This window comes from Apium graveolens, chromosome 5 (genome assembly GCF_009905375.1).
Source record: "Apium graveolens cultivar Ventura chromosome 5, ASM990537v1, whole genome shotgun sequence".
NCBI classification, from domain to species: domain Eukaryota; kingdom Viridiplantae; phylum Streptophyta; class Magnoliopsida; order Apiales; family Apiaceae; genus Apium; species Apium graveolens.
In genome coordinates, this window is record NC_133651.1 from 309,233,857 (window position 1) to 309,246,687 (window position 12,831).

The window sequence follows — 12,831 nt, forward strand, 5'->3', positions numbered from 1 at the left end:
AACTGCTTATAATCCCAGTTCAGACCATGGGCCTTCTCCAGGACATAGTCAGCGCCGAACTGAAAGCAGCGCTCCTCCGTCCGGTCCAGCTGCTTCTGCTTCTTCCGAAGCTCCTTTCGGGACCTCTTCAGCTGGACGTTCCGGTGGGAGATTCTCCGGTTCGCCTTCTCCAACTCCTTCTCCAGCCGGGACTTATCCCCCCTCAGCGCAGTGGCCTCGCCCTCGCTCTGGGCTTTCACCCTTACGAGTTCCTCTTCGGCCACCGTGGCCCTTCTCTTCAGCTCTTTCACCTCGGTCATCCGAGTCTCCATGTCCCTGACTTTATCCTCCACAGCTGCAGCCCAAGGAGCAGCCTGCAAAAGAGACAAGGCAAATGCATTAGGAAAGGAGCTGAAGGAAAAAAGGACGAACAAAAGAAAAAATAAAAACTTAAAACATATCAGGGACAAAAAGGATAGAAGCTCAGTGCAAGCCTCGGTCGGAGAAGCCGAAGCAAACGCCGGCAGATCGGCTGGGAGCTGGAGGCCATGGCAGAGGTCTGAAGCAACTTCCTTCGTAGACTGCCTCGCCGGGTAGACTGTGTGGTCGGGCGTCAACACACCCCATCTAGGAAGATAGGAGTGAACGACCCCCTCCCGGTCGCGGGTCCTCTTGGAAGAGTTCCCTTCCCTCACCACCACCGGCTCGTCCTCGTCCCTATCGGAGGCCGCCGGAGCCTAACGGAGCGGCGTGACCTTCTCCGCCTCCGATCTATCCTCCGTCTCCTCGGAGGGATTCGGCGTGGACCCTCCATCAGCAGCCTTCTTCTGCGGCCCTCTTTTCGGCCGCCCTGGCCTTTTTCCTCTCTATCAGAGCCTCTCTTGAAGACACTGAAATGTAAACAGGAGACAAGTCAGCACGAACGTATATAACATAATGCATAAAAAAGGAACAAAATATGCGGGCGAACAAAACTACTTAAGGAAAGAATGAAGGAAGAAGTTTTGTTACCCCACCCCACAAGCTGAGGAGCCAATCTCTATCTCGAAACTCCTCGGGAGTTAACTTACTCACGTTGACGTCTACCAGGGCCGCGTAATCCTCCTTCTCCCTCTCCGTTAGACTCGGAGCAAGGAGCAGCGCAGGGTTCACGTCCCGCCAGACGCCCAACAGAGCCAATTTCTGACCAATCACAAAACACCAGTGAACGTGGGTCTGTTTGTTACTGGAGTTGGTGGTCGTCCAATCCGCTCGGCCAGCACGACGAATGATGGTATAAAAAGCCGGACTCTTCGGGTTCTTCCAGAAGTCGTAATGCCACCAGAATAGCCTCGGAGTCGGACGAACTCCGGCATGGAGACACCTGTTATGGAAACAATTGACATGAATGAATCCATTGGGATCCATCTGCCCCAGAGCGATCCCCATCTGTCTGAAGAGCCACTTCACCATCTTCAGTATCGGTACTCTGAAGCCACATTTGAAGGCCACCTCCGAGATCCCGACGGCACAGCCTCCAAACCCTTCGGGCACTCCAGGCGTGTCATAAATCCTCTCGTGCTCCTTGGGGGCGTAAAGCCAAAAGAAATTTCGAGGGACGAAGAAGTCCGAATACATCTGGACTATTCTCTCCTTAGTCAACTCTGACCGATTATTCGCCGCTGGGTAATTCGCTACCGAACCGTAAAGATCCTGACTCGTTCTCTCAGGGCGGATAAAAGAGGTTCCCACCAAGGTGCCCGACCTCGGATCCCAAGTCTCTGAAGGGCGGTTCGCTCGGTCCATCTCCCTGTATTCGGAAACAGAGTGACGTTAGTCCATGTACTCGGGACACGACAAAAGGAAAATAAAAAAACATTAAAAGGCCGAGTACATGTCCCAGAACCGAGCGAATAGGAAAAAGATCCGGAGTCGGCTCCCGAAGACTGTTCTAAAGGGCAAGTCTCCTGAAGAATGTACTCGCCCCGAAAAACCTTTTCGCCTGCCATCTTTAAACTCCGAACCGCCCATCAGCCCCTGGGTCGGCTCCCGAAGGATGTTCCTAGGCCAAGAACCCCCCGAAGAGCGTTCTTGGCCAAAAAACACCTCGCATGCCATCTTTAAACCCATAGGGGAACCCAGAAAAACTTCTATTTCCTACCCAGAAACGCCCAAAAGGTTAAAAACTCCAAAAAGCACAACAACACACGTATAAAACCCAGAAAAGTCCCCTAAACTCAGAACCCAGACAAAAACCCTTGAGCCCACATGCAAACATCATAAAATATAGAAACTTACATACAAATATACCAGGAAATTGAAAAGCAAGAAAAGAAACTTACTGATTTGAATGTGTTCTTGGATTGAGATGGGATAATCTGGGAAGACGGAGTTGTTGTTTCCCGTGATTGAGAAACTCGCCGCAGTTTGTTGCTGTGTGTGGAGAAAGTGAAAATGATGAAAAGAAAAGGAAATGCACAAATGGGCTTATATAGGCGCCTAAAATGAATTTGTAAAGGCGACGTTTGGGGGTTTTTAAAATAAATGACCCAGATCGAAATGGTTGAGATTCAACGGCTAAGATTGAGCCATGGAAAGATGTGCCAACAGCTGTCGAGTTAATACACTGCAAGTTCCCACAAGCGCGCCACGTGTACGATCGAAGATTGAGGCGGAACTGAAGCGGTCGCCCTAGGGTTCCTTCCCCCCTAATATGGGCCGAGATCGGTGTCCGTCGGCCGGCCCGAAGGCCCAGCCGAAGGACAGGGACATGTTGGTTATAGGCCCAACAGGGCCCACCGAATGAAGGCCCAATATGTGGTTAAGCTACTGGGCCGAAGGACCTTCAGGCCCGCGAGACGAAGGCCCGCGGAAGCCCAGGCCAAGGCCCACTACTCGCAGACCGTTGGAAAGAACAAGGGACATAACACCCCAATTTTACTCCCTTCTTAATGATTTGTAACAGCTGGATATTCAAGGCAGAATTGGGTATAAAAACCCTTGTGAAGTAAGACAAAATATACACACATTCTCGTAAACATTCTGTTATTCTTGTATTATTACCCTACCCTTACAACCAGATTCTGATTCTCACACCGGAGGTGAATCGGGGGTACGAACCCTCGCATTCTCTTCATTTTCAGGTATAAGCCAAAGCCATCTTCCATGCAGCCGAAGCCTGTTCAAGCTCCCGAAGGAATCTGGGCGTAACACAACCATAAATTTGATAAAAGAGGTTTAGATAAATCGATTTAAATTGCAATTCTTGTAAACTGGCCCCTCTCTGTATATGCGGTATTCTTGTCTACCCGTATGACTTTTCCAATTTTTTATCTGACTTTCACCAGAAATTCTCTATCAAAATATTCAACATATAAGTTTGAAATTCTTACCTATGCTATGAGAATCTTGATAGGAGCCTCATCAGGTATAAAATTAGGAATCCATTTTCTGATTGTAAGATAACTATCATTAATAAGCCAGGGACCCTGTGTCAAAACAAAATTGTAATCATCATTGTTAGTTAATCTTACAATAAAGAAGTTGCATCCAATGTCTATTAGCATGAGTTCTTCTCTCAATTGTCAGATCTTTTTTACTCGTTTCATCAAACCCATATAACCTAGTTTTCCATCAAAAGTATTAATTATTAAGGTGTTTTTCCATGATTTTCTCATTCTCCTTTTCCTCCATCTCTTCTGGCGCTACATCATCATCAGATACATCATCTTCCTCCTCAGCAATATGCTCCTGGTAGTCATAATATGGCCTTTGTGTCCTTTGCAACATATCCCTGAAGGGGGGAACCTTTGCTTGAGACGACAGAGGGAAGTGCCCTCCATTCTGGTGGTAACACAAGTGGAATTCTATTGATGACCCTACCTTGAACAATGCTTTCAATTTTCTTAGCACTATCACCTTTATTTGGACTATCCTTGTTGAATATTAGTTGGGTGATTTTCCTTTTTGGTTTTATATTTGATCTTACTATTTCATCTTGAACTTCTTTGGATTTTAGAATATCCAGGTTGTTTTCCATCACACACACACATAAACTTGACCTTATATTAGTGATGAAACTAATGAAATTTATGTTATATTATGTATCAGTAAATACCAAGTTCCAACTGATAATTGTTTTAGGTATTGGAGTTCTATTATTGATAGCAATGGGTATATATATATAGGCATTTGTTCAAATAAAAATAAAATTTAAAATGAAAATTAGAAACTAATCTATACCATTAGATCAATCTAATCTAATGGCCCCACTATAGGCAGCACAGAATTAACTACACTCTCCCACACAGAATCTCAGCTTTTCCCCTCCGTTCTTAATTTGATTTTTCCGTCAAATGATAATTTTTTTAAAATCCGACTTCACTGTATTTTTCTCAATCTCCTAACGATCGATTTGCATACTATATGTGCTATATTTCGACGTGATTTAGAAATTTTTTATTTTAATTTCTAGTTTTCATTATACAAATATTTCTAGTGGAATAACTCTCTCTCTATCTCTCTCTCTCTCTCTCTCTCTCTATATATATATATATATATTATTGTCTTACACTAAATTAAGGGAATGTTATGCATAAAATTATTTACCATCCGCAGAGATTACTCTAAGTATGGTATATTAGATATGTTTGATTTGGTTATTATAAATGTTCAACACAAAATTAAATCAACGAACCTAAAACATATTAAATTAATGTCTTACATTAATTATAATTGATAATTTTTAAAATATTTTAAAGAAACATTTTCGTTCCAGAACTCGACCAACCACATATTATAAAAATGTTATTTTAACCCCATCTCACTTTAACTTGTATCAATTTAACTCGATTTCTGATTCGAACTCGTATTAGTACTCGAACCAAACGACCCTTTATTTATATAACTTAAACTTAATAAGTTATATTTTAACGATCATTTTAGAAATTAATGTATATATACAAAGAATATGTTATCATTTTAAAAATGTAATATAATTTAAAGTTAAAAGATTTCAGCTATTAAACTCGTATACTGTTAGGAGCAATTGATGATATCAAACATAAACTATCAGAAGCATCGACGGATGATGATGAAGAGCATCAACGGATGATGATGACATCAACAGATGTTGATATTCGACGGATGATGATGTCAATGGATAATGAAATCAGTATTTATCACATCAGTTGAACTTCGAAGAGGAAAAGAAAACAGGAACTTCAAGGTGGTGGAGGACTTTATCTCAGAAGTAATAGTACAAGTTTCCTTGTTGTTAATAGAATAGGATTCCTTATACATTGGTAGTTGTGCTTTGTAAAAGCATAGTTTAGGTTCATGCTATAAGCATTGCGACATTGTTATATCTTTCGCATAACCTAGCAGCTCTCAAGGATAATTGTTCATCCTTTCGAGAGTGTACTTGTGTAATAAGTTTTTATCATATTATATAAAAATTATTGATTCCGTTAAAGCTTTGTCGAGTTATTTATACTAACTGTATTCACCCCCCTACAGTTGGTTAAGGGCCTAACAATTCGGTATCAAAGCTTGCTGTTGATGCACAAACAGTTTAAGATCTGATGATTAATCAACCATGTTAGACAAAGGAGAAGAAGAAACAAAGAATCTGGATCTGAAGCCACAACCCTCAGCTACATCACAGATAAACAGCAACATGAGTAGGTATGAAGCAATCAAGGTGCCCATCTTGAAGGTACATGAATATCCAATCTGGAAAGTCAGGATGAACATGTGTTTGGAAGCCACAGATCCTGAATATCTGAACAGGATCTATGATGGACCTCACAAACCAATGAAGGTAGTTGTTTCCGTTGGAGGAGAACCAGAGAAGATGATAGACAAAGACAGGAAGGACTACTCTTCTGAAGATATCTCGTCTATCATGAAGGATGCTGAGGTTCGACATATCCTGCACAACAGTCTTGATAGTGTTATGTCCAATAGAGTCACTGGATGTAAAACTGTAAAAGAGATATGGGATGCTTTAAAAGTAAAGTGTCAAGGTACAACTGCTATCAAGAAGAACAGGAGGAAGTACTTACTCGAGAATATGAGCACTTTGACTCAAGGGACAATGAGTCCTTAACTGAGATCTATGACATATTTCAGAAGTTGCTGAATGACTAATTCTTTGTCGACAAAGAATATGATCTGGAAGACTTAAACCTGCAGTTCCTACTTGCTCTCCCTGAAAAGTGGGACTACAAGGTCATATCAATAAGGAATAACTATGAACTTGATAAAACACTTCTAGATGAGATCTGTGGATTTCTGAAAACTCATGAACTAGAGATAGAGCAAAGAAGCAAGAGGAAAGGATCAAAAGATAGACCAGTTGCACTCAAAGTTGAAGAGAAGCCAAAGGAGAAAACTATGAAGAGAAGGTACTCTAAAGGGAAAGCCATGATTGCTAAGTCAGATACTGAATCATCAAACTCTGATGATAACTCAAATCCTAATACTAAATCAGATACTGACAACAATCACAATAACAATGAAGATATGGATCAAATGGCTGCCCTACTGGTTAAAAGTTTCAAGAAGATGGTCTACAAGAACTTCAAGAAAGGGAGAAGATTTTACAGAATAGGTTCCAGCTCCTCAAACTCTGATAAGTGGAATAACAGAAGAGATACTGATTGGAAGGAAGCTAAATCTGGAAAATAGGACAAGTCAAAATAAAGATGTTACAACTTTGATGGACTTGGACACTTTGCAGCTGATTGCGGGAAGCCCATAACTGAGAACAAACAAGCTTTCATCTCGAAGAAGAGAAACTGGGATGATTCATCAGACTCAGATGATGGGATCGATTATGCTCTCATGGCACTAATGTTGAGGCCAACAATACTGAATTAAAGGGTGACAGGAGGAAATCTCTAGTCTTGGACAGTGGATGCTCAGGACATTGATTGGTTATAAATCCCTGCTATCAGAATTTGAGGAGAAGGCTGGCCCAAGCGTTTCTTATGGAGATGGCAACTTAGGAAAAATCTTGGGATATGGCAAAATCAAAGTTGGAAATGTCATCATTGAAAATGTAGCTCTAGTTGCAGGACTCAAGCGTAATCTGATTAGTGTGAGTCAAATCTGTGACAAAGGTTACCCTGTCAACTTTTACAAGGAGCATTGTGAAATTGTCAGTAAGTCTGATGGCAAGATCACATTGATTGGTGTGAGATATGGTAGTTTATATGAATCTAGGGTCTTCACAAATTTTGATAATTCAAAAGTTTGTCTACTTAGTAGAGCATCTGTGGAAGACAGCTGAAACTGGCATAAAAGACTTTCTCACCTGAACTTCAACAATATTAATGAACTTGTGAGGAAAGATCTTGTAAGAGGATTACCCAATGTAGTGTTTACTCCTGATGGCTTATGTGATTCATTCCAGAAAGCCAAGCAAATGAAGACATCTTTCAAGAGTAAAGCTGAATCCTCCATTCTTCTGCTGATATGTTTGAAGCATGTTGTCTTATTATTTGTCAGTACTTGTTAAATACTGATTTTTATGTTGAATGCTTGATGCCATGATAACATGCAATCTGTGGTAAATGTTCTTATGTAAAAATTGCTTGTTGAACTACTGATTATGCCTATAAACTCTATTATTAGTTGAACTTGTTTTGACTAATAGTTTATTTCAGTAGTTAATAAATCCTGATACGAGTAATTAAAATACTGATAATGGTCAAACCATGGTTGATTGTTATGCTTCATTTGATTATTTTTAATTTATTTGAAATAAATTTTTAACAGTATTTTTAATTAATCAGTGAGTGAGTGGAATATCTTTTAATTGATTAAATGGGTTATTGATGCAAGTATCCGTTGATATTTGAGTATTTACATTGAGAATAGGAATATGAAGAGAGATATTACTTTTTGTTTGCCTAGATACACATAATCGTGTATGCTTATTATGTCTAATTATCGCATGGTCATTCAAAGAGTCTCTTCAGTCTCTACTTTCTTTCTATAAATACAACCCTTCACTCTCAAATATTCTCACTGACCTTTCACTTCAAACACTCATTCTTTAAGACTTCTTGAACACAACTTCTTAACTACTCAAGCAATCATGGCTCAACGTTTGTTTAGTACTCATAATAATGCAGGGATTTACCATCCAGTCTTTGAATTCTAAAAAGGTCGTGTTTACTATGACCGCTGGGATCGTAGAGTCAAGATTAATGATCAAATCTTTGGTTCTCATGATGTTCTGTCCTCAGTTTACAAGGAGTTGCCAAGAGATCAGCAAATGGATCTTCAACGATTTCAGTTGGAAATAACTCTTGAGGATGAAAGCTTAGCCAAGGAGGCTGAGCGAGAGAATTTTGAGTTGCAAGAGAAAATTATCTCTCTCGCAATCTCTATCTCAGGGATTTATCACCGCCGAGCTCTGAAGAAGCAAGAAGAGATGAAGAAGAAAAAGTTGGGATAGATTATAGGAATAGCCTAAGTTTGTTAGGACTATTTTCTTGTTTCTGCCTTGTACTTTTCTTTCTCATGAATTAATGAAAATCAATTATCTTCTTTTGCTTCATTAAATGACTGCTTGTTTACTTCTTGAATGTGTGCTTAAATGTTCTGAATTGATAAATGTTAAATCAGTACTGTATGCTAAACTTGTGATATTTTTCAAAGTTCATATGACTAAACTAATCTCTGTTTAAGCTACATGTGACCACTTCAGTACAGATTGAGCACTACAGGAAGTAATGGTTGTCAAAGAAGAAAATTTAAGGAAAGATTTAATTCTTAATCATTAAGGGTTATAATCTTTGAGTGATGCTTATAATTCAATATCTTTTGGAACTTTATTTTCTGTTCAAGAAAGTTGTCCACACTCAATCTCAAATTTTATATATCTTAAATCTTAAATTTCTTCTTACAACTGAAACACTTGAATACTTTTCTCAAATGTTGCCAAAACTCAAGTATCATAATTCTTGAATTATGTTCACCACTCAGAAACAATATTTAGTTGGTTAGAGACTACTCGCTGAGGTAGATCTTGATGATACTAACAGAGACACAGAGGTTTCATCAGTTTTTACTGAAGACTCTGTGATAGCTTTAAATATACACATTCAGGTGATAGTTCTTTACAAAAAGAACAAAAATATTTGAGATTATGGTACATGACAATAATCTGATCAAATCCTCTCCAATTCAAATGGAGGTTCTCATTGTTAATGAACAACAACTATCATAACCACAGTATCTACTGTGAGTAAAATTGTGAAATTCACAAGGTATAAATACTGGTGTTACTTTATCAACATTTATTTTAAATACTGATTTAGTTCTTTCAGCATTTATAGTATACTTTTTCATGATATGAATCCTGTTGACATGATTACATCTAGACCTTAATTAATGACTACCTCTAGTTGTATGATCACGGATCACCCTTCTTTAGCCACCTCTGATTTCTGTAGGACAATCTTTCTGAGCCTTTTATTATGAGATGTGTGAAAAGATTGAGAGAAAAATAGAATTTAAGAGAGGCAGGATCTTTTCTGGAAAAAGGAGAGGTAGATGAGAGATATGATTTAGTATTCCTTGTGAGGAAGCTCTGACTATTAAAAGTCATGAGATGTGTGGTGTGAGGAGTAGTGAGACTACTGCAAAAGAATAGAGAGATTAATTTTTATTTTCTATATGTTTGCAGATGCTCAGAGTACTAAAGGAACAGATGCTGAACATCAGTCTGTTGAATCTCGGGAACACTCTGATATATCAAGGCTTTTAATCTCCCTGCAAGTCTAAGTACTGATACTTTCTTGCAGTCCATACATTCTACTATTCCACCATATGAGATAATCCATATTTTTGTTAAAAAACAGTCCATTCATTCTATTTTCCATCACCTGAGGAAATCCCTGTTGTTGTTGAAGATGTAGTAGCACAACAGTCCATTCATAAAGATTCATCCATTTCAGAATCACCACAGCATGTTACATGAACTGAAGTTCTGGAAGTTATTGAAGCTCCAATTTATTTATCTACAATACTTGAAGTTGTGGAGATAACTGATGAAGGTGTTGAAGCTTCTGAAGCCACGTGATCAATTTCTCATTCTAATCTGCATACTGAAGCTGCAATTAAAATTCAGAAGTTAGTGCAAGATCCAGCTGCTATTGAAGAATCTAATGATGGTAAAAAAACTCATGTATCTAATGCTTTGTTAGATCCTGAGAATGATCTTTTCGTTCCTGAAGATATGCCTATGCATGTAAGACAACAGAAAATGAATGAGTTAGATGCTGAAAAGAAGCAGGATTATTCTGATAATCTCTGGAACGCTCATTGGAAAGATGCAACATATCATATTTCCAGAACTCGAGTTGTTGAACATCTGGAAATAACAGAACAGAAGATTACAAATCTTGATGTGCTGAATCATCTGAAAGCATCAACTTTAGTTGTGAGATCCTTACACAAGGCTCATGAAGCAACTACAACTCAAATTAATCAGATTAAAGAATCACTGATTGCTTCAAATCTGACTACTCATCAGAAAATTCAGAAATAAATTTTACCAATAGTTTCCAGACAATCTACAATTGAAGCCAGTCAAGCTAGATTGGAAGCTCATCAAGCTCAAATGTCTGATCAACTTACTGAAGTATAGAATTCAATGAAGCTGATTCTTTCTAAACTGCTTGGTGATAAGTCCAAAAAGGGGGAGAAAATTGATAAATCTAAATGCAAACAGTTGTTATTAACTGGTACTAATGATGAAAATTCTAATGGAGGTAATAGGGGGAACAGAAGGAGAGTAGAAGGAAAAGAGGTGAAGAGCTAGTTGGAATTAGTGGTTCATCAAAAGCAATCACTAGATTTCAGTCTAGACAAGAAAGGAAAAGCAAGAGGAATGAAAGAAGAGTTGAAGAATTGACTGTGACTACTAAAATACAACAATCTTCACAAGTCACAACTATTGTTAATGAAGACCAAGGTATTCTGGAGAAAGAAGTTGGTGCTGAAGCAAGTCAATATCTTTAAACTCTGAAAGTTAAAGGAAGAAAGACAACTCTATTCTACAAGGATCCAAGGATTTAATTATTTGATTCTGAGGTGAGTAGAAGAATATATGAAAAAGAAAATCATGGAGTTGATCTTGAACAGCTAAGGCAAACAGAGGAAGGCTTTAAAAATTCTATGAAGACAACAAATGTTGATATTGTTGTTGGTTCTCAAGTACTTTATGAAGATGATCCTTCTAACAGACCAACTAGAGGTATAGTTATAAGGGAAATAAGTCAGGTAGAAGGTGAAAGATCTTTCAGATCACAAGCTATTGAAACTGCTGACATAAAGCTTAAAGGAAAGAAGAAGATAGAAGAAAAGTCAAAGATTTTCAAAGACTAAAGCCAAAGCTGAAGAAAATTTACTCGAAGCAGAAATCATTCAAGCTGGTATTTTGAAGGAAGATTTCTGGAAGCATTCTGAGCTGAGAAAGTGGGATTAGCCTATAACATTGTTCAAGTTAAAGAAGCAGTTCGGGATGAAGAATTAAAGTCTGATATTCACTGAAAACAAAATTGAATATGCATACTTGATTCCCGCATTTAGATAGTTTTGACATCATCAACTGGAACTTGTCCATAATTCCATAATGAACAAGTAGGGGGAGATTGTTAGGAGCAATTGATGATATCAAACACAAACTATCAGAAGCATCGACGGATGATGATTACAAGCATCAACGGATGATGATGAAGAGCATCAACGGATGATGATGACATCAACAGATGTTGATATTCGACGGATGATGATGTTAATGGATAATGAAATCAGTATTTGTCACATCATTTGAACTTCGAAGAGGAAAAGGAAACAGGAACTTCAGGGCGGTGGAGGAATTTATCTCGGAAGCAATAGTATAGGTTTTCTTGATGTTAATAGAATATGATTCATTATACATTGGTAGCTGTGCTTTATAAAAGCATAGTTTAGGTTCATGCTATAAGCATTGCGACATTGCTATATCTTTCGCATAACCTAGCAGCTCTCAAGGATAATTGAGAGCTGATTATACTAACTGTATTCACCCCTCCGCAATTGGTTAAGGGCCTAGCATATACAATGTGCCCGTTTGGGAAATCTTAAAATAAGTAACTTATGACTTAAAATGATTAAGTGCGAAATAAGTGATAAGTTGATAAATACTTATAAGTTCTATAAGTGTTTGGATAAATTTACTTATAAGTCAGAATTTTTTTACTTAAATGAATTAAAACAAATAATTATTAAATATAATTATCTTAGTTCATGAATCTTAAATTAGAAAATATTTAAAAATTTATATTTTAAAATTAAAACTTTAGAAAAAAGTGAAAAAATGAAAATAAGTTGGAAAAAAGTACGTCACTGCCAACTTTCAACTTATCAGCTTATAAGTTGTAAATTCAGCTTATAAGTTGGGTCGACAAACACTCGTCGATAAGCTGTTAAGGGCTTATAAGCCATAAATGACTTATAAGTAGCGTGCCAAACAGACCCATAATATCATTTAAGTTCAAACGGTTTTTTATTAAAAATAACAATAAAATAAGAGTAATTCTTTACGTAAATAAATATAGGTGCACAAATATTTGAAAAAATGTTAAAAATATTCATTTTTGATGAAAATTACAAAAAATAACAATTTTTGGATGGAAAGACTAATTTTAACGATTGAGATACTCAATCGAGATATGAGTATTTAATTTTCGGTCTTTCTAATGCGTGCCCAAGGGCACACAATAAATATTAAATTTTATGAGTTTGGTACATTTTTATTGGTGGAGTTGTTTTAAATGCAGATGGTTCATCAATATTTATAATTAGAGGACCAAT